This window comes from Dasypus novemcinctus, chromosome 1, assembly GCF_030445035.2.
Source record: "Dasypus novemcinctus isolate mDasNov1 chromosome 1, mDasNov1.1.hap2, whole genome shotgun sequence".
Lineage (NCBI taxonomy): Eukaryota > Metazoa > Chordata > Mammalia > Cingulata > Dasypodidae > Dasypus > Dasypus novemcinctus.
In genome coordinates this window covers 181,768,019-181,795,210 of record NC_080673.1, presented here as the reverse complement: position 1 = coordinate 181,795,210, position 27,192 = coordinate 181,768,019, and the positions used below count along the sequence as shown (strand labels likewise).

General features: G+C 36.4%; 1 protein-coding gene and 1 non-coding gene across 6 annotated transcripts in view; one reads left to right on the top strand and one right to left on the bottom strand.

The window, feature by feature from the left end:
• STIM2 (stromal interaction molecule 2) overlaps nt 1-27,192 on the top strand; it is a 159,898-nt gene that overhangs the window by 70,432 nt on the left and 62,274 nt on the right. The gene's annotated exons all lie outside the window — the stretch shown is intronic.
• On the bottom strand, nt 727-833 carry LOC111762682 (U6 spliceosomal RNA). The gene has a single exon (XR_002795735.1). It is a non-coding gene; the product is annotated as a U6 spliceosomal RNA (small nuclear RNA).

Sequence of the window (27,192 nt, the reverse complement as noted above, 5' to 3'; positions counted from 1 at the left end):
TCTCCAGAGCCCTCAGGAGCCCCACTATCTGGGGTAGTATCTACTTTGGCAGTCAATGAGATCCTGCGGAGATGTGCTTAAGTGTAACGTCTGGAATGACATCCCGGCTCACTTAGAAGTCACTTAGCCATTTAAACTCATTTGTCTTTACCTTTTCCCACTTTTAGTCAAGGTCTTTTTCTAGTTGCATTGCTAGTTGGTGCTTGGTGGGTTTCCCTTAGTGCCAGGGAAGCTCAACCCCGGGAGTTATGTCCCATGCTGGGGGGAAGGTACTATATTTATATGCTGAGTTTGGCTTAGAGAGAGGCCACATTTGAGCAACAAGGAGGCTCTCAGGAGGTAACTCTAAGGCACTCTATAATACTAGGCTAAGTTTCAATTTCAAGTGTAAAGGTTCATAGGCACAATCATCAATATAAAAGTCCCATCATGGACCATTCTCCTTCACTGGTCACTGCCCCTATACTCAGGGGATTCTTGCTGTTCCATTAGAGAATGTTGAGCACTCCCCAGGATGGGGATTTGATATTCTTCCGGTTATTGTGTGAATCTCACTCACCATAAAAATGCTGCACGAACATCTGAAAATATTTATATGCCTTATATGTATGCCCAGGTGAGCTTCCTCCTATATATTCCCCATCACTCACAACCTGCACAAATGATCCTCCCCTGCCACACAGGTTGTAACCCTTTTGTGATTCAAAACCTCTTCAAAACTGAAGCAAAAATATGGACTGCTTCTCGAATTTGTGTGTCATCCTTGCTCAAGGGCCATGCTAATCATCTTTATATTGTTCCAATTTTAGTATATGCGCTACTGAATCGAGCACCAGGTCAAAAATTTTAAAAAATGTGATTCTCAGTATGCCTAGACAGATAAAGGATATCACAGAGAAAGAAATAAATGATATGAGGAAAACAGTGAAAAATACAAGAGTCTCAATAGAGTGAATTTTTAAAAAGGAAACAGAACTATTGGAGTTGAAGCCTATAATAACTGAAATGAAAAATTCCCTAGAGGGTTTCAACAGTATATTGGAGCTGGCAGAAGAAAGAATTAGTGAACTTGATGATAAGACAATTGAAATGATTCAGGATGAGGAGCAGAAAGATAAAAAAGTAGAAAAATAAAAAAAGCAAACAGAGCCTAAGGGACCTGTGAGATGCCATCAAGCATACCAATGTATACATTATGGGAGTCCTAAAAGGAGAAGAAAGAGAGAAAGGGGTAGAAGAAATATTTAAAGGAATAATGGCAGTAAACTTTGCAAATTTACTGAAAGACATGTCCATACACATTCCAGAACCCAGTGAACCCCAAACAGAATAAACTCAAGAGAACTACACCCAGAAACATAGTCGTCAAACTGTCAAATCCAAAGACGGGAGATAGTTCTGAAAGCTGTAAGAGAAAAGCAACATGTTATGTACAGTGTACAAGATTATGTGCTGATTTCTCATCAGAAGCCATAGAGGCAGGAAGACAGTTGGACAAAATATTTAAAGCAATGAGAGAAAACAGCTGCCACCAAGAATTTTATATCTGCAAGACTGTCTTTCAAAAATGAGAGTGATTAAGCTACTGCCTCATAAACAAAAGCTGAGCAATTCATTACTCCTGAAACTGCCCTACAAGCAATGTTAAAGAGAGTTCTTCAAAGGACAGGACACTAGACAGAGGACTGAAGCGATAGAAAGAAAAAAGGCTCTCTAGTAAAGGTAATCCTATAGGTAATTACAAATGCCTGTACTATTGTAATTTTTTCATATACAACTCCAGTTTTTAATTTTTACAGGTTCTAAATTGCAAAATACATAAAAAATAATGGTAAATCTATTATATAATGTATAAAAATATGTTTTATAAGAAGTACAACAGAAAGGGAGTATGGTGTTCTATAGGAACAGTGTATACATATGCTATTGAAGTCACATTGGTATCATGTCAGTGATGATTGTTATAGATTTAGGATGTTAAATTTAAGCCCTGTGGTACTACGCAAAAAAACTAAACAAAAATATATACTGAAAGAATGAGAAAACACTAAAAATGATTCAGGGCATAAAATTAAATAACTATCAAAGTAGGTATTAATGGAAGAATTGAGGGACAAGAAGTTATAAGAGTTAAAATACCAAATAGCAAAAGGGCAGAAGAAACTTCTGTATTACCAGTAGTATTTAAATGTAAGTGGATTAAATCCTACAAACAAATGGCAGATATTGGCAGTGGATGAAAAAGCATGACCAAATGATATGCTGTTCACAAGAGACTCAACATTTACATTTTAAAGACACAAGTAGTTTGAAAGAAATGATGGAAAAAATATACCATGCAAATGGTAACCAAAAGAGATCTGGGGTAGCAATATTAGTATCAGATAAAAGAAACTTTAAGGTGAAAAATTGTTAGGGGGATAAAGGCCACTATATTTTGATGAAGGGGTCAATTCAACAAGAAGACATAAAATCATAAATATATGCACCTAATGGCAGAGCACCAAAATATATGAAGCAGATATTGATGACAGATTTGAAGGGAGAAATAGAGAGTTCTAAATTAATAGCGAGAAACTTAAGTACACTACTTTTAAAATAGATAACATCTAGATTGAAGATTAATAAGGTAATGGAAGATTTGAATAATACTATAATCTAACTAGACCTAACAGATATATGTAAAATACTTCACCAAACAGCAGCAGAATACATACGCTTCAAGAGCAGGACCAGCAACTCGGGGGTTTTGTAATTTGATCTCTGTAGTGATGTACCATCACTTTTGCTGTATTCTTTTTGTTGGAAGGGAGGCACTAGGTCCACCTGACACTCAAGAGAAGGTGTTTGCACAGGACCATGAATACCACAATGTGGGGATCATCAGGAAACATTTTAGAGGCTGCTTACTACAGTTTGTTTCTGGACGCTATTACCTAGAGATACTTAATGGGAAATTCTCAAGTAAAAATTTTTATCTTAAAAGCCATAAAGTGATGTAACTTCCTTGAAAACGTTTCCTTTTGGAATTGACAAACAGTGACACTTTTCATGTTCATCTTCCTAATAGGATAGATCTACAATTTTGAAGCAGGGTTTATCTGTTCTATAGAGTGCTTTGTGGTTAAGGGTAACTGTTGTTACATATACAAATTACTTTTACAATTTATTTGACAAATGAAGAGAGTAGGTACTAAAGAATTCTTGTTTCTTGTTTAATTATAATTTTTAAGGTATTTTCCTAGTATCCTGAGATTTTCATAGTTTGTGAGCAATAATTAATAAAACCTGATGCCACATAAACATAGGTTTTCATTCTTTCTGGAAAATAATGGCAGTAAGCATACAATTACAGTAGAGAGAATGTTAAATAGATATTCTATAGAAAGAACTGGTTATATGGTCAAAATTGGGAAATGCTGAATTAATTTAGTTTCTTTATTATAGAACTTTTCAGACTTACGTTAATAGGTTTATGTACTAAAATAATAGAAAACATCCACACTATAAGTACTTTATATATGCTGTGGTATGGACTTCTTACAGTCATGCTGTGAGCTTAGGATATATTATTATTATCTCTTTTCAGGTAAGGAAACAGGCTTAGGGAAGTGTATTAGTCAGCCAAAGGGGTGCTGATGCAAAATACCGGAAATGGGTTGGTTTTTATAAAGGGTATTTATTTCGGGTAGAAGCTTACAGTTACCAGGCAATAAAGCATAAGCTCCTTCCTTCACCAAAGTCTTTTGCCACGTGTTGGAGCAAGGTGGCTGCTGATGGCTGCCAGGGTTCAAGCTTCCTGGGTTCCTTTCTTCTTGAGGTTCAGGCCTCAGCTCCTCTGTTTTTTCCACAAGGTCAGCTGTAGACTATGAGGCCCTCAAGGCTTTGCCTCTCTCCACAAGGCCAGCAGTAGACTGTCAGGCGAATGGCTCTGTCTCTCCCTGAGGCTTCTGCTATGTCTAAGGAGCTGTCTCTCTTCCTCGGTGTTCTTATGTGTGTTCACTTCCTGGGCTCCAGCTCAAAATTCCAACCTCCCTTCTCTGTGGTGTGGTTTCTGTGAGTCCCCGCTCACCAAGAGGGTGGGGACTCAATTTTCTACTGACATGGCCCACTCAAAGCCTTAATCATTATTTAATCATGTAAAAGCAAAATCTCTGAATCCAATACACTCTCATATGCCCAGAGGAAAAGACCAGTTTACAAACATAATCCAATATCTATTTTTGGAATTAATAAATAATACCAAACTGCTGTAGGAAGTTAGGCCATATACCCATGCTTACCAGCTTTTAAGTGATAAAAATGGGGTTTTGAAGCCAACCTGACTCCAGAACCTATGATCTTGAGCTGAAGCTGTGTTATGTTAATGTGTATCATTTAAGAGGGTGGTATATCTTAAGTCTATTTGACCAGGAAATTTTCTGTTTCAAACTATCACATGAATCTAGTGTCTTAAAGCTCTATGTTTGGTGTAAGTGGTTAGTGTTTGTTTAATTGAATATACTTTTTGCTTTTAAAAATACAACCTTGATACAAGTATACGGTACTACATTGATTTTTAAAAAAAATTTTTTGTATTTTTATTTGTCTTTTTTTAAAAAAAGATACATAGATCACAAAAAATGTTACATTAAAAAATACAAATGGTTCCCTTATACCCCACACTTTGTGACTTTAGCGTAAGTGTGTAGTATTGGACGTGAGCTTACCTTTGTCTCTGATAAATTGAGTAAAGTCATTGTTTAGCAAATGGTAAACTGACCATTGTTTGTTCAATTTTTTGGTTTTGCTTTATATTTATTGAACCTTTCATGGGCAATAACATCTTGACCATGAGTGTCTGACACAGTGCCTAATAAGCATGTAATAAATGTTTGTTTAATGAGTGAATATTGGGGAAATCAGACTTTTGGAATGGTCTGTGCCTATAAGTAGATGGTGACCCTGTGTTGGAAACACTCTCCAGAGCTAAGCAGCAGCAGCTCCTGAGTACTTCTCAGTAACAACAACAACAACAACAACAACAACAACAACAACAACAACAACATGAAGTACTGAAGAAATAGAGTTCAGTTCAGCAAACCTTTATTGAATATCTGTCTCCTGCTAGATGGTGTGCTAGGTACTGGCATTGCAAAGATGGACAAAGATACCTGATTTCCTGGGACTAGTCATTTCATTAAAAAAAAAAAAAAAAAAAAAAATATATATATATATATATATATATATATATATATATATATATATGTAGACTTGTCCTGAAGGAACTGAGCTATGGTGAAGACTTAATAGTACAGAGACTAGAAGTTGAGAAAAGATGTGAGAAAGCACCAAATTAGTGCTGGGATGATCCATGGATATTAGGGAAACAAAGGAACAATGAAAGACACAAAAAGCTGGTGGGAAGGTGTATTAGTGCATCATGCTAAGGGCTTGTTGGTCATAGGCAAGCTCTTCTAACTTACAGAGCTCCTATTGAGAAATAATGTTAGTGTCTGGAAATTTTTTTTTTAATTAGAGAGATTTTAAGTTTACAGAACAGTCATGCATAAAATACAGTATTCCCATATACTATCCTATTATTAATACCTTGAATTGGTGTGGTGCATTTGTTATAACTTATGAAACACATTTTTATAGTTGTACTATTAACTATAGTCCTTGTGGTTTAACTTGGGGTTTCACTATATAGTACAGTTTCATGGATTAAAAAATTTTTTATTCTATTACCATATATATAATCTAACATTTTCCCTTTGAAATTCATTTTTTTTTTCATATCTGGTCTTGTAAGGGCATTTATCTTACTTAAATATTGAGAGAAAATTGCAGCCTAGGAGTTATATTAACAGATGTTATTCTATGGTGATGAAAATTATGAAATTTTAGGCCTAGGAGTACATCTTCTGTAAAACAGATTAGTAATAATTTAAAGAAAAGGTGAAGGATACATAGTAGACTTGATGGAAATATAGAGATACCTGTGGCTCAGATATAATTTTTCAAATTATGTTAAATCACGTGACATTGTTGGTAAAAGCAAAAAATAAAATGACTTTCTAGAAGCTGAACATGGTCTCTGATAAGTCATATTTCTACAAACTATTTTGCACATGCACTTCTACTGGTAAAAAGTTTTTGAGTGTATACACCCTTATTTAATTTATCAAGTAATAGCTATATATAAGTAGCTATATACATTACTGTCTGTATTAATATATCATTTAAAAACATTCAAAAATATATACAAAAAATGGGATAAAATTGGGTGTAAATGGAGTTTTAATATTTTCTCCCATTAAGTGAATTAACTTGTAGATCCTTATGGGGTCTGGCAACCCAATTTGGAGACCACTACATTAATGAATTGTAAAACGAGGTCATATTATAAATCATATAAGCTTCATTCCATTTTTATGATAACAAGGTATATTTGAGAATATTTCAAGAAAGGAAGTTTCAGAGGCACTGCTAATGTTAGTATTTATTCTTCTTTACTTTCTGTTGTAACATACAACAACGGAATATGTATTGTAAGAACTTATTGAAGTTCTTATGATGCCTACTCTACTTTCCGTATTTGAAATTAGCTCTGAAGCCTTGTAATAGGTGTTAATATGGAGAAAAAACTCACTCACTTTATACTAATTTAATTTAGAAGAAAATACAGTGATAGGAAGGAAATTTAGGTTTCAGTTTTTAATGGAAGACTTGATTAAAATGTATACTTTATTTCCTTCTTTGAAAAATACTTTTTTTCAACAAATCAGTTTTATTGATACATATTAATAGAACATACAGTTCATCCAAAGTGTATAGTCAGTGTTATTTTGTATAATCACAGAGTTGTGCATTCATCACTTCAATCATTATTAGAATATTTTCATTATTTCAATAATAATAAAAGACAAAAAACCAGACAAAGAAAATTCCTCACCTCTTAATCTCTGTTTCTCCTGCTGTACATAGCTGCTATTTCTGGCTATTCTTCCACAATTATTCGTTTATTAAGCAGCTTTATTGAGATATCTTCACATACCATATTATCTATCCAAAATGTGTAATCAGTAGCTTTTAGTATAATCACAATGTTGTACGTTCAACATCTCAAAAAATTTTAGAACAATTTCATTACTCCAAAAAGAAAGACCCTACGCCCCTTAGTATTCCTTCTTTAGCCCTACATAACCACTAGTCTAGTTTCATCTTTATAAATTGATTTATATTTACATTTTATGTGAATGGAATCATACAATATGTAGAACTCTGTCTGGTCTCCTTCACTTAATATAATGTTATGGGTGTTTTTTTGGTTTGATACTAATATTTTGTAGTATTAATCTACATTTGTTCAGCTTCAAAGAAAAATGGTCTTATATATGCAGGTTCACCCTTTTGAATAATTTTTTTCTGTAAATATGTTGCTATGAATTTGTTTTAGTTGCAAATTTTGTTACTTTTAAAATTTGATTTTCATGTGGAATACAAGCGTCTAATTATTGATCTGAAGAGATCGTAGAGGAGAAATGATTTTGAACATTTTCTAATAGTATGTGGAAGTCTCTTCTTATCCAGGTGGAAGTCATCTGTTAGGATATGCTCAGGTTATTTTAATATTTAACAACTTACCAAATATGTTTGTCATTTTGTTTATTTCTTCTCTCTTTGTCTATTTCTTCTCTGTACACTTATCCATTGTTTAAGTTTTTCAGAATGATACTGGAATTATGTACATGTTTTGGTAGCAAGGTAGAAAAAAGGTTGGAACACTTTCCTACTTTGCATTAGGGCTATAGAGTGAGGAAGGAGGGAAGCGGACTTGGCCCAGTGGTTAAGGTGTCCATCTACCACATGGGAGGTCCGCGGTTCAAACCCCGGGCCTCCTTGATCCATGCGGAGCTGGCGCATGCGCAGTGCTGATGCGCACAAGGAGTGCCCTGCCATGCAGGGGTGTCCCCCGCATACGGAAGCCCCACACGCAAGGAGTGCGTCCTGTAAGGAGAGCCGCCCAGCGCGAAAGAAAGTGCAGCCTGCCTAAGAATGGTGCCGCACACAGGAAGAGCTGACACAACAACAGAAAGACAGATTCCTGTGCCGCTGACAACCACAGAAGTGGACGAAGAAGATGATGCAGCAAATAGACACAGAGAACAGACAACCAGGGTGGGGGGGGCCAAGGGTGAAGGGGAAGAGAAATAAATACATAAATAAATAAATCTTTAAAAAAAAACAACAACAGAGTGAGGAAAGAAAGGTGAGATCTTATATGACAAATTGGATCGTTGCAGCTATATCTTTGGTCCCTGAGAGAGAGGTAACAAAGGGAATTGGCATGAATCTGAGATATTACTCTAAGGAATAAAGCAAAGTATAGTCCCTGAACAAGCATCATTAACCTTATTTGTTAGAACTTGTTAGAAATACAAGTTCTTTGACCCCACTCTAGCCCTACTGAATCAGAAACTCGGGGGCCCAGCAGTCAGTGGTTTAATAAGTCCCTGGGTGGTTCTGATGCCCTCTAATGTTGAGAACCACTGGATTAAACCATCAGGGTACTGATACCTGCTGGAAACTCTATATTGTCCTTTTATGAACATATAATATAGCTATAGAACTTATTTTCTCATAATTGCATCAATGTAAAATGGTTCATGGCCCCACCCCAATCAAGATGGCAGAATCAGACACTTCAGGGCTTCATCCTCCCATAAAAACTTGGAACAACCAGCAGGAACTAACAAAAACATTGTTCTCGGGGCTTCAGAGAACAATTAAAGGACTGTTGTAACATGATTTGGTTACTACAAATCAAGAAACAGGCTTCTTAAAAGCAGTGGAATCTCATGGTGCCCTGGCAGGACCCTTCTTTATCCTTCACCAGCTCTGCATGGAACTGGCCCATGCTCCCGGTGTAAATCCCTGGTCCTGGTTTCAGAAGGAGCAGAGTGAACCTGGTGAACATGCTAGCATCATGTGTGAGTGGCCTAATCTGTCTGATGTTGGCCTGAGGGACTCGGAGTCCTAGAACTTGCCCTGTGTGTAGAAGGCAACTCAGCAAGCTCTTTACAGAGCCCTGCAGAAGTGCAGACAAGTAGTGTTGCCTGGGGCAAGGAATTGCTTGCTGTTGGACATACAGTATAGTATACAGGACCCTGAGAAAACTGTTTCCTCATTTGTAACTTTGTAAATGGGGAATTCTTAGGAATATATGCACATGCCCCAGTCAAGACTCCTGCTGAGAAGAGATCCGGGAGGCCCCTACACTTTGGCATATAGCTGTTTTCAGACAATCCATTGTATGGATAAGTCCTGAAGGAGACACTGGCACAGGTCAACCTGCAAAGATTGGGAAAGGTATTTTAATTTTTTTCCTTCCTTTTTTTGTTAGTTCCTGGCATTCAAGGAAGGGTCTGTCATTACAGTAGCTGGATACAAGCTTAAGAAATAATTGCCACGGTAAATTTCATTGATCGCACATTGATATCAAATGTCCAGGTTTCAGTAAAAGGTTACAAAACATAAAAAAAAAAAACCCAGGAAGTAATAGCCCAGGGAAAGAAGATTAAAGCATTAGAAACCAACAATGAGGCAGATCAGACCTGGAACATCCAAGACTTATCCATGGTAAGTACATAGAAAATATTGCAGAAAATGCAAGTTTATAGAGACAGGAAGTAAAGTATGGGTTGCCAGGTGTGTGTGTGGGGGGTGGGTGAATAAGGAGTTAATGTGTAATGGGTGTAGGGTTTCTGTTTGGGGAGATGAAAAAGTTCTAGGAAGGGGTGGTGGTAAGGGTACTGCAATTTTGTGAATTTGATTAATCCCATTGAATGATATACTTGTGAGGGGTTGATAGTTTATATTGAATATAAGTTCCTACATTTTCAAACAAAGGAAAACAAGGAGCAACTAAAGAGACAGTGGCAATTAAATGAAATACCTGATCTAGATAAGACCTAGCAAGGGTGGAGAAAAGGCTCAAAGAGATATTATTGGGACATATAAAAAATTTTGGAATATAGACTGTAAGCTTTATATCAGTGTTAAACTGTTTGAACTTGATAGTATACGTTGGTAGTTACATAAGTGAATATCCTATCCTTGTTCTTAGAAAATGTATGTGGCAGTATTAAGTGTTCGTAACACATGAATATATACAACCTATACTTATGTGTTCAGAAAATGGATTGATAAATAGAATGATAAATGTAGCAATAAGTTAATATAGGTGGAGTGGATCTGTGTACCTGGGAGTGGGGCAGGGTATGTTCGAGTTCTCTGTATGTTGTTTATTCACTTTTGTATCATCTTGTAAGTATTACCATATTTCAAAATAAAAAGTCAATAAAAATGGTTCATGACTTACATCTTAGAGTTGTTTTTGCACTAAACTTTTATGAGTTTCTAGCCTTTTGGGAATGATACCTACATTTGGTAGTCTTGCAAAAGACCTTGATTCCTGCTCCTCTATTTTATGATTTTACTTTTGTCTAGTTCCACCTTAAAAATTTCCTAGTATGTTCCACTGGGAATCATGGATATATATCTCATTACTATAAATCAAGATAGTATATTTTTCTGGGGAGAGAATTATTTGCTTTTATAAAGTCATGTGGTTCTGTAACCTAGAATGCTTAAGAACCATTGTATAAATTACAGAAACATAGTTGAAGAAAATGTTTTATTATTTTATAGTTGTACCCAGAAATATTTCTTAAGTTGTGAAATTTCTGTCCTGTTTCAGCATTTATTTAGTGGAGTACCCAGGCTCTTATTTCTTCCCTTGACGACTGAAGTAGCTGTTTACTGGACTCCTTTTATCTTGCTATTCTATCCATTTACCAACTGCTTTTGGGTTATCTTTCTTTCTTTTATTTATTTTTATTTTTTTATTTCTCTCCCCTTCCCACCCCCATTGTCTGTTCTCTGTGTTCATTCGCTGCATGTTCTTTTGTCCCCTTCTGTTGTTGTCAGCGGCATGGGAATCTGTGTCTCTTTTTGTTGCGTCATCTGTCCGTGTGTGTGGCATCATTCTTGGCCAGGCTGCACTCTCTTTGGCGCTGGGTGGCTCTCCTTACAGGGTGCGCTCCTTGTGCATGGGGCTCCCCTATGCGGGGGACACCCCTGCATGGCAGGGCACTCCTTGTGCACATCAGCACTGCGTGTGGGCCAGCTTTACACAGGTCAAGGAGGCCTGGGGTTTGAACCGCGGACCTCCCATGTAGTAGACAGAGGCCGTATCCATTGGGCCAAGTCCACTTCCCCGGGTTATCTTTCTGCTTATGATATTTACTAAGAGCTGATTCTCCCAGAGTGTTTCTGGTCATCTGCTTGTCCTCTGAAAGCAACTATCATAGAAACTAGTGTCCCTTTACCAGAACATTTTCTATACCCTTCCATTTCTTACCATCCACGCCATCTTTTCTCTACCCTAAAAGTCTGATTTATTATAGTAGGTTTCTTCTTTTTAATGCTGCTTTATGTCATAGTCCATTTGAAAAGCACCATTGGTACTATATAGTTCAGCTACGTATGGATTAAATAGGCTTTTGCAGTGAGCTGGAAATTTAAACACCCTGTTTATAGAAAGGTGTGTTTCAAATGTCAGATATACATGCTTAAATGCAACCTGCATATAAACTGATAATGAATGGCCTGTAACTATGAAATCTGTCTATAGAGAGCTGAAAACTCTGTAATCCTTTTATGACAGACACCATGGAGCATTGAAACCTTCAACACAGTAGTATCCTTCCTCTGTTTCTGGGCATTACCACAACTCCTTCTTCAATTAGTGAATCATTCTCCTCCCTCAAATTATTTTTACTTTTTTTTAGTCCCACAGGTTCGTAGTTATATATATTCATTAAAAAATCATTCCTCTTTCCTATTTCATCAAATTTTAACTTACCTTAGAATGATTTTTGGATGAAATATTGTTACAGACTGAAAGGGGGCAGAGGAGTAGGAGTGGGAATCAGAACGAGCATCTGTACTTCTCATCTTCATTCTAGCCTGATGGTACTGCCAGTCCTACTCTTCTCCTCCGCCTCCTTTCCTGGGCATTTTCAGGATCACAGAGCATGGCAGTGCATTTATGTAATGCAGTTTTTTTTTTGAGAGTTTAGCATACTTCACATATTGTCTCATCTTTTAAAAGACCTTTGAATTTGGGTGGATACAGAACTTTATTCCAGTTTCACAAATGAATTAAATAAAATCGACTCTTTACTGAAACACTAACACTGTCTGCCTTGTCTTGTTATTATAGATAGTATGACCATCCAAATGGGTATATTTTTGAGGCTGAGAGTGGTGATATTAATAATTACACCGGGACAATAGGTATAAAATAGAACTTTCCCCTGCAAACTGGGATGTGTAATCATTCTAGGTATATGGCTTATCATAGTAAGCTTTCTAGTGTGCTTGCTTTTATCTCAGTCTTGCTCCCTTATTAATTTATTTTTAATTGATCTAAGTATTAATCAACTCTTGTGCTTTTAGCAAAACTTCAGTCTATTTCAATTTAGTTCATTACCCTAAGTCTTTTTATTTTTTAAGGTTGTTTTCTACTAACAATCAGTGACATGTGAGGGTTTTTCTATTCCTTTTCCTTTCTTAGAGTTGAGTGATTTTTTAAGAAATCTTTTTCTACAGAAATAGTTTAAATATTTTCTGTATTAACAACATAATACCCTTTTATTAATTTTTATAATTATTTTTTGTAGTAAGTTTCCTGGTTTTCCCAATTTTTCATATCTGAAGATTTTTATGTAATGCTCTAGGTTCTTTTATAAACCTTCTAGTGTTCAGCCTGCTGAATTTTTGCAAGGAGTTAGTGCTGCAGTCACTAACCACGTAGTCTCTAGAACACTGTTTTGTTTTAGAAATTTGTCTGTGTGGTCTTAAGGTTAGGTTCTGTACTGTATCAGGAGGGCATGCGCCAATTTGTTAAATTGTTCTTATCTTCGGATAACCCCACAATACGTAGATTGTAACATTATGGTTTATAAAGCATTTGTTCTGTCTCACATTATCTTCATCAGCTTTTTTGTTTTGTTTTGTTTTTTGAGAAATGCAGGACAGGTGCTATTCCTATTTCACAGATTAGGAAATTGAGGCTTAGATTGTATTACTTAGGACACTGTGTATAGAAGGGGAACTGGGATTAGAGCCCGACTATCCCAGCTCCTTTTCACTCTCCACAACATGTTTAGACACCGTTTCCAGTTGTTTTTTCACTTATATTTAATTTCAAGCACTGTAACTGAAAGAACCTCCCTGTATACATTCTTGACTGTGTTTCTGTTAATGACCTCAGTTATTGTTGTAAGCCTCTGGATATTGGTGTCAGCTTAGTCATTAGGACCTCACGCTCTGCGTATTTCCTTTGTTTTGGTCTGAGCACCATACTGACGACATGTCGTAAGTGTTACCTTGAGTTTGCTGGAGAACCCATCTTACTTCATCCTGAAGATCACTTCCCCCTTGCTGATGAGCTCTGTGTTTCATTTAGGCTTTTTCTCCTGGCCTTTCTGAGTTTGGCCTGGTTTGATATTGCTCAGGCCCTAGTAATGGTACTACCAAGTATTGATGACTTGCTTTATGCTCCCCTGTTCCCCTTCCTCCTAATACTCCCTTCTCCCTGGTAGTCTTATTGTGCCTGTAAGACTTTTAAACTTAACTGATAAGGCAAACTCTTTAAGAATTTAAAAAATTTCACCTTTATCCTGAAAATATTTTGAAAGGATTGATAATAAATTTTCGAGAACCTTTTTCTTGAATATTAGTCCTTGCTAACTGACCTTTATTTATTTTATATCACATTCTCTAAAATTTGTTTCACATATAAAATGGGTTGGTGTAGGAATTTTTCTGTGTTTGTGTGTGTGTGTTCCTTTTCCCTTTATTTTCTTTTCCTTGGTCCTTTCAAGAGCCTAGGAAAGATACTCAGACTCCTGACTTAAGGGCATTGTTGGTCATTCAGTTAAAAATAAAACACACATAATACTTTGAAGATCCTATTTATATATAGAGACTGTACTAAATTTGGGACAGAATTAAAAATATGAGCACAGACCTCCATGAGCTTACCATCAGGTAGGACACATAATGTCATGTGTATATAATATAAGGCATATTATGAAGAATTATCTGGGAACAAAAACAAATCATGGAAGTGCTTTTGTGTTTCAGAGGACAAGACCACATTTCTCTTTGTGGAACACCAGGAAAAGCTTCATGAATCAGTCCTAGAGATGATCCTTGAGAAATGGGTATGGTGTTCACAGATAGTGATGATAGGTAGGCCATTCCAAAATAAGGATAGGGAAAAGACACTAAAGCCTATGGTACTAATTTAGCCAATTGTGAATAATTCATTCTGACTGAGTATAGCATTATGGGGGATAGGATTGAAAATAACTTGCCTGGTTTTCCTTCTTCCTCCTTCAAGCAAATCCTCTTCTAATTCCTAATTGATTTTGCTTTTTGTGCATCCTGAATGTATGTATTCCATAAGGTTTGGTCTTTCGGCCTCTTCTTTGCTTTCTGTCGCTTTCTAGGAATTTATATTCTGGTCATGGCTTTAATAATCACTGTATATTTTCAGTTGTGACTTCTGTCTTGAATTCTAATCTCTTATTTTTATCTGCTAGGATTTCCAATTCACTGTTCTAAATGTTTACATAACACACTGCTTTATCATTATCTTCCCTCCTGGAAAGTCCCATACTGAACCAGTCACTGTCTTTTTTCCTAAAACCGTTTCCTGTTTTTCCTTCAGTGTGTTATTATTTTTATTGACAATATCACTATTTTACCAGTTAATTTCAATTCAGTTCAGTTTATTGAATTCAGCTTCAGTGCTCCAGACTCATCTTTGTCTGACTTCTTGTTTATCTCTCCTGAGTTGGTAAGTTTTATTAATATTTGACTTCTAATCGGTTTTGTTATTGCTAGTCTTTTTCTCCTTTTAAAATCATTTGACCATTATTGCTTGATTAAAACATTGTAGAACATGATATTTTATTATTCTATCACGTACTCAGAAGCTTATGTTGGAGCTCCATAATTCAGTGCTCTCAAACTTTGGTGTGCATCCTAATCACCTGAAGGATTTATTAAAAATGCAGATTGCTAGGTCCTACCCTCAGAGTTTCTGATTAAGTTTGTCTGGGATGAGACCCAAGAATTTGCCTTTTTTAGTTCCCACTGCAAGAGTGTACCAAATAAGAGTCTAGACTTCTTTAGTTTGTCATTCACTATCTTTTGTAGACTTGTGCGATGCTACCTCTCTTATCATTATCATTTTTTAAAAAAGGATTTATTTACCTCCTTCCTCCCCCCACCATTGTTTGCTCTCTGTGTCCATTCGCTTTGCATTCTTCTGTGTCTGCTTTTCTTCTCTTTAGACTATATGGAACCAATCCTGGGACCTTCTGGAGTGGGAGAGAGGTGCTCAATCTCTTGTCTGAGCTCAACTCCCTGGACTGCTGTGTCTCTTATTGTCTCTCCTCTGTGTCTCTTTTTGTTATGACATCTTGCCACTCCAGCTCTCCGCTCAGGCCAGCTTGCCATCACCATGAGGCCCTGGGAATCAAACCCTGGACCTCGCATATGGTAGACGGGAGCCCAGTCACTTGAGTCACATCTGCTTCCCATCATTATCATTTACAATGCAGTTTCCTCATGTATTTTTATTCTAGCAAAAATGAGCTATTTGAGAGGAGTAGGTGTAGCTTAGTTGGTTGAGCATGTCCCATATATGAGGTCCTGGATTCAATCCCCTGTATCTCCTGAAAAAATAAAAAAGGGATCTAGTTGATAACCTGTTTATACACATCTTTGTATTCTTATTACTATAGAGGCATTTCACTAATGATTTCTCTTAATTTCTTCCTGTTCCATTTTGCACGTCAAATTAATTATAAGACTGAGCTTGAATGAGATCTTTTCCATAGAAAACCTTCCCTGTTTTTCTGTGTTTTCATTCATCATCTTTCTGAGTTGAAACAGTCTTATGATCCTAAGTTTTTCTCTTGAGGTGTTTGTTGTTCTGTGGTTTTGCTTGATTCTTATTTCCATTTTCTTTCCTTCAGTCAGTCTACCTTTTAGGTTTTATCTGGTCCTTGTTAGTTACTTAGTATGTGTGTGGAGGTTAAGGGAAGTTTAAGCTCTTTCTGTAGGCCTAAGAAGCCAGCATTCTCTGAATAATCTATATAGGATTTTCATGTTTCAGAAGTGAGTTGGAGTCACTAAACTGAATCTCAGTGAAGGAAATATTTTAATTACCTGTTTTATTTTCTTTTTTTCCTTGCAAAACCAACAATTGATAAAAAGACATTTAATAATTATAATTTATGGCAAGTTAATGGGATCTTTTAGCATTTGACTTTCTTAAAGATCCTGAGAGATGAGTAGTGCATTTAAAAGTAAATAATATCTTTTTTTTAAATTAAAAATTTTTTTTAATTTCTTATTTTATTTTTTAAAATTTATTTCTCTCCCCTTCCCTGCCCCAGTTGTCTGTTCTCTGTGTCTATTTGCTGTGTGTTCTTCTGCGTCCACTTCTGTTCTTGTCAGTGGCACCGGGAATCTGTGTCTCTTTTTGTTGCATCATCTTACTGCATCAACTCTCCGTGTATGCGGCTGCCACTCCTGGGAAGGCTGAACTTTCTTTCGCACTGGATGGCTCTGCTTATGGGGCGCACTCTTTGTGTGTGGGGCTCCCCTACGCGGGGGACAACCCTGCGTGGCACAGGCACTCCTTGCGCGCATCATCACTGCGCGTGGGCCAGTTACGCACGGGTCAAGGAGGCCCTGGGTTTGAACCGTGGAACTCCCATGTGGTAGGCAGATGCTCTATCCATTGAGCCAAGTCCGCTTCCCAATAATATCTTTTTAATGAATAAAATTGTGCTCTTACAATGAATTTCTTCAAATTCTTGTTGACTTAAATTTTTGAGTTATAATTTACATGGGTTCAGTGCAGAGATTTTAGGTTTACAGCTTGATGAATTTTGACAAATATATATACTTGAGTCTGACACCCCAATTGAGATACTGAAACTTTTGATCTTTAAATTTTGAAACTTTCACTTTCTTTTCTGGAAAACAATAATGAGAAATGTTTAGGTTACTCTGAAATTTGTTAAGTATTATTGGTCATTTTTATTGATTGAATTGTATTCCCCAAAAGATATGTTCAATTTGTAACCCCCAGACTCATGAATGTGACCTCTGGAAATAAGATCTTTGACGATATTGTTAGTTAAGGCAGGGTCAAACTGAATTAAGGTGGGACCTAATCCATTTTAATTAGTATCCTTATAAGGAGAGGAAATTTGGACACAGATAGATACAGAGAAAGAGAGACATTTGTGTGATGGAGGCAGAGATTGAGATTGTCACAAGCCAAGGAACATCATGGATTACTGATCACTGCCAAAATGCTATATACATCATAGGGTGCATGACCCTGCCAACACCTTGATTTAGACATCTAGCCTGTAGAACTGAAACAATAAATTTATGTAGTTTAAGCCAACCAGTCTGTGATACTTTGTTATAGCAGTCCTGGTAATCTAAGATAGTAATTTTCCTTTAACTCTTCAGTGCTAACTTATATCCCATACTTTAAGTTGTGCTTAAAATCTTATCCCAGACTGCTAATAATTGACAAAAGATATTAGAATTGGAGTAAGGAAGTTTTTTGTTGACTTAAATTTTTTGAGTTATAATTTGCATACAATTCAATGCAGAGATTTTAGGTTTACAACTTGATCAGTTTTGACCTCTCCCTGTCAGAGGTCATAAAACTACTGGAGCTCAATCACCTGTATTTGGTTCATAATTCTGCCTTTTCTCCTGGCTTCTAGATTAACTGTACTCCTTGCAAAGGTGACTTCCTCTGCTTGTGCACTAGATCTCATCTTCGCTCATCTACTCTAGAATATTGCTTTAGCAATTCCCCCTTCTTAACAACCATTTTTTTCCCATTTTCTACTGGAATTGTCTCATCTATCTCAAACCTGATATTATTTCTCCCTCCTTATAAACAGAACTGTGGCAGTTTGACTTTATTTATGGATCTCAAAAAGAAAAAGATTATGTTGTAAACTGATCTGTATTTTTGGGTGTGATATCATTTGATTGTATTGGATTCAGCTGAGATGTCTTTGATTAAATTACCTGTTAAGATCAGGATTTCGATTTGATCATGTCAGTAATATGTGACTTAGGTTGAGTCTCTGCCCCTTAGTGGGCTTATATAAATGGACACTCACTCAAGACACAAGAGAAAAGGAGAGAACTTTTCTGTGTGACAGAAAAGAGAAGGCTCAAACAGCTCAGGCCCCGGGGAGAACTGAGCCATTCACCTGGTAGTTTCTGGCCAAAAACACAGAGTCACTGAGCGGCTGAGCAAGCCCAGAAAGAAACAAGCTCTATGCCCGAGACAGATATAGGAAGCCCTGAGAGACCAGACAGTAGATGAGCAACTGTCTTGCTTCAACACATGGCAACTGACTTTGGTGAGAAAGCATCCTTGAGTTGGACTCTTTAGGACCTTTTAACTGTATGCTTTTACCCCAAATTAATACTCTTTGTAAAACCAAACAGATTTCTGGTACTCTGCATCAGCACCCCTTTGGCAGACTAATACAACCACAAAATAAAATCTTCTTTTGACTCTGCTTCTCCTTTGGGTTATTTCTCCATTTCTTTCCCCTTTCCTTACAACAAAATTCCTCAAAAGGACTTGTGTCCAATTTTTATCCTCTCTCTTTTTTTTGAACTCAGGCTTTTACAAGCTGTTATTCCACCAAAACTGTTCTTAAGCGCACTGGTGATGTGCTGTTGCTGTATGCAGTGATCAGTTCGTACACTTTATATCACTTACCAGCATCATGACATAACTGAACAATGTTTTCTTTAAAGCACTCTCTTCAGTTTGACTCCCAGGAAGTCTTACTCTTCTTGTTTTCCTACTGCTATGCTGGTTGCTTATATTACCTGTTTTAGTTTACTAAAGGCTGCCAATGCAAAATACCAGAAATGGGCTGACTTATATAATGGGAATTTACTAGGGTAAAGTCTTAGATTTCTGAGGCTGGGAAATGTCCAAATCAAGGCATCATCAGAGATGCTTTCTCACCAGAGGTTGGCTGCTGATGATCCTGGACTCCTGCAACATGACAAGGCAAAATGGCGGCTGATATCTGCTGTCTTTTGTCCTACAGGCTCAATTCTTCCCCAAGTTTAGCTGTGGTGTGATCACGCATATGGCTCCTCTCTCCCCTCTCTCCTCTGGGTGTCCTTGCTTCAGGGTTTCTTTGCTGATTTCAGCCCTTGGCCTCTTTCTGCCTCCTTGGGTTTCTCTGGTTTGCTGGCTGTATGTGATCCTGGATTCCTCTCTCATATGGCAGGCTAAAAATGACAGCTTTCCTTGTCTCTCCTCTGCTTATATAGGACTCCACTGAGATGATTTGACAAATGCTGAGCCTTGCAATCTAATCAGAGGCCTTCAAGAAAGTGATCTAATCAAAGACGATCTATTAAAAGGTGTCTTAACTGAATCTAACCGAAAGAGCCCACATAATATAGGTTTACATGCCCAGGAATAGGTTTGCTTTAAAAACAGGATTTTCTGGGCTCCACAAAAGAGGCAAACTCCAGTACATTACTATAAGTTTGGGATTAAATGGTTTCAAAATTAGTTCAGTGACTGTATTACGTAGGGCTCTGTGTTAGCTTTTCTTTCATTTTGTTGACTTTCTACTCATGCTTGAGATGGCTTCTGTGAATGAGTTTGGCACTCATGATACTGTTGTGTTTGGAGGTATAAATTGGTTCAGACTTTCCAGAGGTCAACTTGACAGCTTAAGAAAATGTGGGTTATAAACATGACTGTCTCTTTCTAGAATCTCTACTAAGGAAATAATCAGAAGTTAGCACAGATTTATCTATAGGAATCTTTCTATGTAATCATGAACAATTTGAAACTCCATAAAAGGAAATGTATTGACTCACATAACTCAACATCTAGGACTGGTACCAATGTCAGTTGTGATTCAGAATGCTGTCATCAGAACATTGTCTCTCTCAGCTCTGATTTTTACTTTGTTGGCCATGTTCTCAGGCTGGTTCTCCCTGTATGATGGCCATATAGCCACTATCAGCTCTAGGTCAAATCCTACTAGTTTTACAACCCCCAGTAAACCGCTTATTTTTCCCAGTTGTTCCATCTGTTCCAGTTGTTCTGGGAGGGATGCACGCTGGTGCAAATTGTCCTGACAGGGTCATGTGCGTACCTCTGACCATGATTGTGGTCACAGGGATTGGGGTATTCTTACTGGTCAGCCCTCCTAAATTCAGACATACTGACACCTTCACAGAAGAAACTGGGAAATTAGGAAAATATAGTTAGAGGATTGCAACAAAGGAATAATTATGACCTTGAATTAGCAGTGAAAGGTTAACATATATATATATTTTTTAACTTTTTTTATTAGAGAAGTTGTAAGTTTACAAAACACACATACAGAATTTCCATACATCATCCCACTACCACCACCTTGCATTATCGAGGAACATTTGCTACAAATCATGACAGAACATCAAAATCTTACTGAAAGCTATAGTCCATAGCTTACATTTGGTATATTTTCCCCATAAACCACCTTATTAACACCATGCATTAGTATTATTATTTGTTATAGTTCATGAGAGAATATTCTCAGATTTGTACTGTTAGTCACAGTCTGTCATCCACCATGGGGTTCATTTTCACTGCTGTATTAGTTAGCCAAATGTTATGTAAAAAATATAGGGGATTCCCATATGCCCTGCTCCCCACACCTCCCACACTTTCCCACATTAACAACACCCTTCATTAGTGTGGTACATTTATTGCAATTGGTGAACACATTTTGGAGCATTGCCACTAAACATGGACTAAAGTTTACATGGTAGTTCATACTTTCTCCCTCCCAATTTTGTAGGTTATGGCAAGATATATCATGACCTGTATCTGTCATTGCAGTGTCATTCAGGATAATTCCCAAGTCCCAAAAATGGCCCCATTTCACACCTGCCTTCCTCTCTCCCTGCCTTCATAACCTCCGGTGGCCACTGTCTCTACATCAATGATATAATTCCTTCCAGTGCTAGAATCACACCAAGCCTATAGTAGAATACCAGTAAGTCTACTTCAGTCCATAGTTCGTTCCCCAATCCTGAGGATTCTGGGATGGTGATGTTTACTGCGCCTCTGAGAGGGGGCTGCGAGCCATTAGGGCCAGTGGTGGAACTTTCTTGATTACAGTTGTGGACACTCTCAGTTCCTTGGTATGGTAGTTGTCCATCATCACCTCCATGTTATTTGTCCTGGGTGAGACCAATGAACTGGAGAATAGGTGTTGCAGCTCCATTGAGATTCGGGACCCAGCTGGCACATGGACAGCCTAAAGATTTATTTATTTATTTATTTTTGGTCTTTTAATTTTTTTAATATTACATTAAAAAAATATGAGGTCCAGCCTAAAGATTTAAGTCTTTTGGACATTCACCTACCAACTCTAGTACTAGTTATAGATTCAGAAAGAAGAACAAAAGAGCTTTGTGTAGGGAAACCACACAACTGAGTCCAATTCTGTCATCCTGGGGAGCATAAATTCTAAAGTAGGGCCCACTTACAAGGCACCTAACTCCTGAGACATCTGCCCTGACAATAGTGTCTGGGTGTTTCCAGAGCACTCAGGAGCTCCACTATCTGGGGCAGTATCTACTTTGGCAGTCAGTGAGATCTTGCTGAGATGTGCATAAGTGTAATCTCTGGAATGACCTCCCAACTCACTTTGAAGTCTCTTAGCCATATAGATCCATTTGTCTTTCCCCTTTCCCCTTTTTGGTCAAGGTCTTTTTCCATTTGCATTGATACAAATTTTTCTTTGTATGCTAAGTGCAACAAAATGATGTTGTAATTATAAAAGATCTCTATGGGTAGCAAGTCCACAATTTCCTTTGGTACAGTCTATTTTATGGTCTTAATTATGGACCTGTATTTTAGCTCATAGTTCTATATGTATTTTAAAGTAATGAAGTAGTAAAATTCTTTTTTAGAAATTACATATATTAATATGACATAGTGCCCATGTTAAAGTCATGAATACTAATATAAACTTTCTTTTTGCAATGAGAACTCTGTTTTATTATATTTATGTGCAATAGAATATAAAAGCTATATAGTTACAAAATTAGCATCCAGTTTCTCTTTCTAGATGCACTGGTAACCATCCTTAATCAGTGTGCCTAAGAAATAGATTTGATGTAGTTTTAGATTTGCTTTTGTGCATTCCACTCCGGAATGCCACCATCTTGCTTCAGGATCTTTATTGTTGAATTTGTGTGCATGTATGCTGAATTATGCAGGTGCTCACTGTTTTATGTGCAAGTATTGTGCCTCCTCTTTGGCACCTCCTCTTATCCTCCTGAGAACCCATCCTACTACCTCCCACTCACTCATGCATGCTACTGCTCATCCATTTTCTCCCATAACATTTTTTTATGTTCATAAAATCATATACAAACATATATATAATATGCTTTTTTAGTTTTTGCTTTATAAAAATTTGATCATTCTGTATTCTTTGGTTGGTTACTTAAGCTATTTTAATGAAGAATATTTCTTATAAAAACACCATATCTCTCTTTTAAGCATTTATAAGTACTTACATAGCAGTGAAATTAAACATAACACCACACTGCTTTTCTCAGTGGTAGCTACTAGAACTAATAGGACCTCATTATATCACATTATCTTATCTCTAATATATCTGCTGCTAGTACTCTACCTCATAACTGATGCTCCACTATCAATAAGATAGTGATAGCTACTTCATGTTTTAAGCATTCAGGTTAAATGTAGTCTTTATATTAAATGTTTTCAATTCTGTGGAAATTAAAAGACTTTTAAATATATAATTCAGTGTCTTATACTGGTACTGGTATTCTCTAACTTATAAAGACTATATATATCTGTAATATACTTTATAGGTTTCCTTTCTACCAGAAATTTTGATTTTCTCTTCAACCATGAGTTCAGATTCAGATGTTGTTCTGTAGATTAACATGTCATCTCTGATTTTACTCTCAGATTCTGGAGTGCCTGGTTTAGTTCTGTGTTGTTCTTAGCAATTAGCAAGCAGTACCTTGGGGGATCCAGGTAACACCTCCTTGCATTAGGATAGAAGTTGAGAGATTATGAAAATGTACCTCAGAAACTTTGATTGCCTTATTTTTTTTTTAATGTATTAGACATACAGTAGCCATCTAGAGGTCCTAGTCAACATGAAAAAAAAAATAAAGTGATCATAGTCATTTGACATAATTTTATTAAATATCAGAGAACTCTAATGTGCCTCTTTATGATGGGTAGATGGATATATCTTCATTTTCATTTTGCAGTGGTAGTGTTACAATTTGTCTAATGATTCTCCTAATGGTTAGTAGTTCAGGTAGTTTTCTGTATTATTAATATGCTGTTACTTCTAAGAGTTTGAGAATTAGTGCATTTTTGTGGAAGAGTTCTGTCCAGGTTCTGTCTAGGTTAACATGGTGATGAAGAACTTAAACTTTGAAATTCTTTAAAATTTACTTCCAGTTTTGGGATCTCCTTTTAAAATAGCTATATAAAAAGGAATAGTTCAACTTCCTTTAGCTTTAGCTTTTTCAGCTTTAAAGTGGGGATAACAGTAGTACCTTTCTTGTCCATTCCTTTCTCTGAGACATTATACTGAACTATTTTAGTATTATTTTCAAGAATGGAAGATCCTGCCATTGTTTTCAAGAAACCCATCTTCTTTAACTGACTCACATGTCAGATCTTGGACACTGCATTATTTTGATGTCAGGTCCTTTTCATTTTCAAAGAAAAAGGTGTGGTTTTTGTCTACCTCTGTGTTATATATTTTGTTACAGAATATCAGAAATAGTACTTTAAGAGTACTGAGTGATCTTAACCTTTGTCAATGTCTGATATTCCCCAAAATGTATATTAAACCCATTCATATACTTAGGTTGAAACATATTTATTCATGTTCTAAACTTGAAAAGCAATAATAACATTAGTTATTAATTATTATTGGTTCTTAATACTCATAGTATTTTTATTGTCTAACACTTCTATGCAATATGTATGAACTTTTGATTTAATCTTCTTCATGATTGTATATGATAGTTAATTTTATATTCCATATTTTACAAAGGAATGATTCATGAGGCTAAAGAGAATTTAAATAGCTTGCAGAAGTCTCACAATATAAATTAGATTTTTAATGCATGTCTGTTAAGACTTCAGAGCCTGAATGCTTTACTATAATGATAAATTACATTTCCTGGGTACTGAAGTCTTAAATATATAAATCTTATAAAAATTTGTATTAAAAAAATAAAAGAGGAAACAGATTTATTTCATGGAAATCAGGACAATAATTTTGTTGCTGGGGCCTCCTGAGGACCTGGAAAATCATTAAGAACTGAGGCATTCCAGGTATCATGTCTATCTTTGGGCATAACTCTGTTATCTTTAATTGCTTTTTCTCTCTGCAGATTGGCTTCATCTGGTCCACTTACCACCTGGCCCCTCTTGTGTGTACATAAAATAATACCTTCAACACCAGAGGCTTTATTACCTTAAAAATCCAGAGCTACAGCCAAGTGACCCCGCTTTTTGTGATCTCAATCTGGGTTCTTGTGAGAAAGAATCCTGTCGTCCTGGATTGTTTTCCTCTAGGTCAAATGTTGATTCTTTGATCAGATGGCTGTGGCAGAGGGTAATAGGTTGAAGGACTAGAAACCTTCAGAGACCTACTGGTAATGTTGGGGGTAGTTCTCAGAGGAAGGGGTGTGGACTGAATAGAGTCTCCAAATATTTCTGTAAGACCTTATATGTTTTAAAGCTGTATCATAAAAAGAACATAGCACAAATATAAAATGTATAATATAGGTACAAGAAACTGAAATCAGTTTATTATGTAAAAACCAACTTCCTGAAAATAGATATGTAAAGCAAATTCTTTTCATGATACTAGAAGAGTTTATTTAAAAGAATCATCCAAGTGAGTATTTTTGTAAAGAATATTCTGTCATTTATTTATTGAACACTCTTTTATTTGTGTTCTCATTTCAGGCCTTCCTGTAGTAGATAGATAAAATATTAGGTTGGCGCAAAAGGAATTGCGGTTTTGGACTGTGAATTTTAAATCACTATAACCAGGCTCAAAAACATCTTTACTAATCAAAATAGGAACCATTACGATCTACACATTTTTGCCAATGTGAAATAAGTTTGCTTATTCCTGTAGCATAAAAATCCATGCTTCAAGATTCAGTGAACTTTTGGAAAACATTTTCTGCATCTTGCTGGTTGGGGAAGTGTTTTCCCTGCAAAAAGTGGTAGAAATGCTTGAAGACACGGTAGTTGGTTGGCAAGAGGTCAGGTGAATATGGTGGATGAGGCAAAATTTCGTAGCCAAATTCGTTCAATTTTGAAGCGAAGATTGTGCGATGTGCAGTTGGGCATTGTCGTGGAGAAGAATTGGGCCTTTTTTGTTGACCAGTGTTGGCTACAGGCAGTGCAGTTTTTGGTGTGTCTCATCGATTTGCTGAGAATACTTCTCAGATGTAATTCAGAAAGCTGTAGTGGATCAGACTGGCAGCAGACCATGACCTTTTTTTGGTGCAAATTTGTTTTTGGGAAGTGTCTTGGAGCTTCTTCTAGGTCCAGCCACTGAGTTGCTCATTAGTGGTTGTCCTATAAATCCACTTTTCATTGCAGGTCACAATCCAACTCAGAAATGGTTCGTTGTTGCATAGCATAAGAGAGGGCAATGCTTCAAAACGACAATTTCTTTGAATTTTGGTGAGCTCACCAGGCATCACCTTATCTAATTTGTTTCAAAATGCAGAACTACTGTAGAATGGTCAACATTGAGTTCTTCGGCAACTTCTCGTGTAGTTTAATAGGATCAGCTTCCATGATTGCTCGCAATTGATCCTTGTCAACTTCCAATGGCCAGCCACTATGCTCCTTATCTTCAAGATTCTTGTCTCCTATACAAAACTTCTGGAACCACCACTACACTGTGTTTTTGTTGGCAGTTCCTGGGCCAAATGCATTGTTAATGTTACAAGTTGTTTCCACTGCTTTACAACCCATTTTGAATTCAAATAAGAAAATTGCTCAAATTTGATTTTGTCTAACATCATTTCCATAGTGTAAAATAAATATAAAATAATCAAGTAATAAGTCATTAGCAAAAAAACGAAGCGAGAAATGCACATTATAAAATGATATATAACATAACCACATTTATTTAAGAATGTATGACAGTATCAAGTGCCAAATTTCAACAATGCAAAATCTCAATTACTTTTGCACCAACCTAATAACTGTTCTGTATTATTTCAAAACGAGCAATTTTCTGTAAAGTTTTAGAAAAGTCCGAACAGTCAGAACTGTATGCTCCTCTTTTGTTGGATATTGAGAATAAGGTTTAATGGAAGTTGATGATTTCCAGTGTGTTTGATGCACTTAAACATTTTCCAACCAAGCGCCAACATAAAGTAATTCTAATTATGTGTTTTCTAGTCATATTCTGGAATCAATATGTTGAAGAGCTATAAGATAGCTTTATGTTTACATGACTTGTTATAAGTTATGACATCTTGAGATTTTAAAATAGTACTATATTAATTTTTAAGTGGTAATTCCAGGGACAATATGATTCAGTGTTTTTATTCACTTTCATTCAACTTTCTTAAGAACAGATCTTTTATCTAAGCGAGTATCTTTATAGGCTTTTTTATTTTAAATTGTCTTTTTCTTTTCTTTTCGATACTTCAAGTCTTTTGTTTACATGTTTTCGCATATATCTATAAATTCATTCTGGCCTCTTTAAAATTGTTCAGTAGCTAGAATGCCACATCCAGTCTTCATCATATAGAAATTAGCTATCTTTTATAAAATGTATTGGTGTTGAACCCACAGAACTCTGATTCTGTGTTTTTTGGGTTCATGTGGTGAAGAAAGTTTCTTTTTATGCCACATATAAGTGAAACAGTTGCCCTTTGTTCCAACTGACTAGACCATTTCCAAGATAGACTTCTTCCCTCTTCTGTGTAAAATTA